The following is a 3,534-nucleotide window of genomic DNA, read 5'->3' as shown; positions in this document are numbered from 1 at the left end:
CACTAACGCCAGCGGAGCAGGAGATGTTCCAGTAAGTGCAACGCCTCCTGTAGTTGCAGGAAATCCTACACTACACCCCTCACAAGATTTCATTAACGTTTAGCTCATTTTAGATTAACAATCTTAATTTTATTGATCAATCTTTGAAAAATATTACAAGAAAAGATAAAGGAATCAAGAATAACCACTGCTCTAGATTTTCTCTCTCCTATTTGCTTGCTTCTCCCTCAGAAAAAGATCTCTCCCTTTCCTTTACAACTGAGCGACTATTTATAGAGAATTACATAGTGGATGACAGCTAATTTGTCCTTTATTTTCGGACATGGCTTGCGACATTCTCGCATCCTTACAAATTTTAATCTCGAAAAATCTTTTATTTTCGCAGAACCATCACATTTTTCTCGTGATTTTAGCTGACGTCGTTTATTATCTTATTTCTGAAATTGTTCTGCGACGCTGTTGTGTTGTGTTGTTGATAATTTCGTTAAGGCATTATTGTTGCGAGATTCTGATCCTACATCTGGCTCTTCTCATATCTTCTCTGCGAAGTAGATAATGATGTGAGAAATACCGCAGTTGTCCATCTCTTCATATTCTGCATTTATCACACGTATCCTTTCTTCCATTTATTTCTTGACACGTCTTCCGTAACCGCTGCTTTTCAACCGCCCACGTCTTTTCGCATTAATGGTGTTTATCTCTTCGAGTAAAAAAAATCTTCTTTATATATTCTTCTTACCCTTCTTTCCATTTTCTTTTTACTTTCTCTTCTCTTTTTATTCTCTCATCTCTGCAACTCTATTGTTCTTCCGTAAGTTCTGCTACTGTAATTCTTCCCTCTTCAATCTTCTTAATTTTTATTCATTCCCATACTCTATATTAAGATATGCCTCCAAGTGGCCACAAACATGAGAAAAACTTAAAAGACGTCCAAAAAGATATTGCTGAGAAAGGTTTCACACTTTCTACCATTCCTGGTGAAAGTGCCAAGTCAGTTCTTTCTATCAAACTTTTCTCTGATCAACATTGTGATGATCAATCAATCATAATTTCGCTAGGTCAAATTCTCTCAGGTCTCCCCATTCCTCTTTATGACCCAGATATTCCTCTATTCTATGAAATTCTCGCTCACTCGGGATTTTCGCGAGCTATCTTCCAATTGAGTGGGGATTGCATCCGTCTGATGCTAGAGTTCGCTAACCGTGGTGCTGGTAAAGGATCTCTTTACTCCAAAGAACTTAGGAATCCTAAATTCGCAGACTTGGAAATAATTGCTGAAAAATATACAGTAGCGAGTATTCTCTTTCTTCATGGAGATCAATTCATAATTTTCAAAGAAACTCGCTGGGGTATTCTCTTGAAAAGGAAAGATAATATTGATGAAGCTAAAATACTCATGCAAGACATTGATTGGCATTCTGGTAAGAACACAACTCCTCGCCAATACGAAGATGATAAATGGTGTGTTTTTCCCTTGATGCTGAAAGGAACTTACATTGCTGGGTCAAATGTTGTTCCTGAGAATCTCGCTACTTATCAACCTTGGGTATTCTCTTGGGCCGAGAAGGAGAAAGAGGTATGTTTCTTCCAGTTTCGCTCACTTTACATTTCTTTATTTATCTTTATTCTTTTGTTCGCTGATTCTTGCGAAATTCTACAGATCCAGAAACTGAAAGATAGCTATCACAGGACTGGGAAGGCTAGTACCTTGTTAGCTCTTCGCTCATACACAGATGAGGTAAGAAATATTCTTTTATGATTTTAAACAGTATATTGTTGCCTCTATTTCTTACTTCTATCTGTGTGTGAAGATTACTGCTGAAATAGAAGAGCCTGCCAATGTTGCGAAGATTGGTGATAAAGGAAAAGGTGCTCTTCGCAGGGAAAAACCAACTGCTTCTCCTTCAAAGAAGAGAAAAATCCGTTCTTCCTCTCCTTCAAATATTCCTTCTCATGAAAACTCCGAGAGTGACAAGGATGATGAGGATAATGATGACCTTGCTGCAAATGAAGATTCTCCATCTGAATCTTCTATGGCTAAGCTCTTTGGCATCTTTTCTGATTCTTTGCAAGGAATGGGAGATAATACCTGCAAAGCTCTCGCTAATACCTGCAAATCTCTCGCTACAATTTGCGATGTTCCTTTATTGGATGGTGATAGTTCTCTTCGTGGAGTTTCTAGATCAGTGACTCCCGATTTTTTGCATTCTCTTAATAGTCTGGTATGCTTTCGTCCTATTTACTTCTTCATTATTGTAAATCAAAATCTCTTTCTATTTTAATACTTTTTATATTTTCTCGCAGGCTGAAAAAGCTTCTTTCGCTGTTGCCTCAGATCTGGAGAGGAGACGCGAAATTATTGAAAAGAAGAATCTTCAATTTCGTACAAAGAATGAGGAACTGGAAGCTGAAGTCAAATGTCTTCGCAAGAAGAACAAACAACTAGAAATTGATTCTTCTTCGTATAAGAACAAAATCTCTAGTCTTCAGCAAGCTAATAATCAACTCTATGGTATGTTACTTTTCTCCTTTCCCTTCATTCATTCATCCTGTTGTTTTATCTTATTTAATTAATCCTTTTTGCAGACATTTATGGTCTTTCTGATGAAGCTACCATTCTTTGTTCATTTCCTAATGCCTTGGATAATGATACCCTTCTTGAGCGTCTTAATAAATCTTTAAATAATTTTTCAAATGATAAAATTTCATCTCTTTCTCTGAATGAACTAAGATCCAAATTTCGCCTCTTAGAAATTGACCATAGATCTAGTTTAGGCTTAGCCAACCGATTTAAGCGTCTCCTTCTTAATTCTAAAGATAAAATCAATGAGTTAAGAACCAAAATTAGCGGTCTCATAGATGATAAGGATCGCATCTCTGATCAAGGTGCTAAGGCTTTGGCGAAATTTCAAGAGACCCTTCTTGAAGCTCAACTTGAACGAGATGAAGCTAACCGCAAGAACATCGAGCTCTGCGAAAGAGAAAAACAAATTCGTTCTCGTCTTCTTATAAGTAATGAGAATGAATTCGCTTGGGCTGCGAAAATCTTAGACGATGCCAGAAAAGATTTAGGTGTAAATGTTAGTCTCCAAGTTGAGCATACAACCTTGATTAGAGATATGATTTCTGACAGAGAAGGTTATTAACTGTTCTTCTTCACTAATCTTTTGTTTCTTATGAATTTTCATCAAGTTATTAATTGATTGCCTTTTGCTCGCAGATTCTGAAAGTAGATATCGCGAAAGAATTGAGGAACTTGAAGATGAAAAAGAGGAGCTCGCAAAGAATATTTCTTCTCGCAACGACAAGTATTCTAGATTAAAGAATCAAATCAAGATCACTGTTGCGAACTTTAAGAATAATGCTATGCATTTTCGCAATCAAACTATTCAAATGGTTTGTGATGACCATAGTATTTCTCATTCTGATTATCCTTGTCTATTGGAGGAGATCCCAAAGAACATTCCCAGTCTGACTATTCTGATAGCGAAGCTGATGATGAAGAATCTGATGGTGATGAAGGTTCTGATGGAG

Source organism: Papaver somniferum, chromosome 3 (assembly GCF_003573695.1).
Source record: "Papaver somniferum cultivar HN1 chromosome 3, ASM357369v1, whole genome shotgun sequence".
NCBI lineage: Eukaryota > Viridiplantae > Streptophyta > Magnoliopsida > Ranunculales > Papaveraceae > Papaver > Papaver somniferum.
This window is presented reverse-complemented; position numbering follows the sequence as displayed.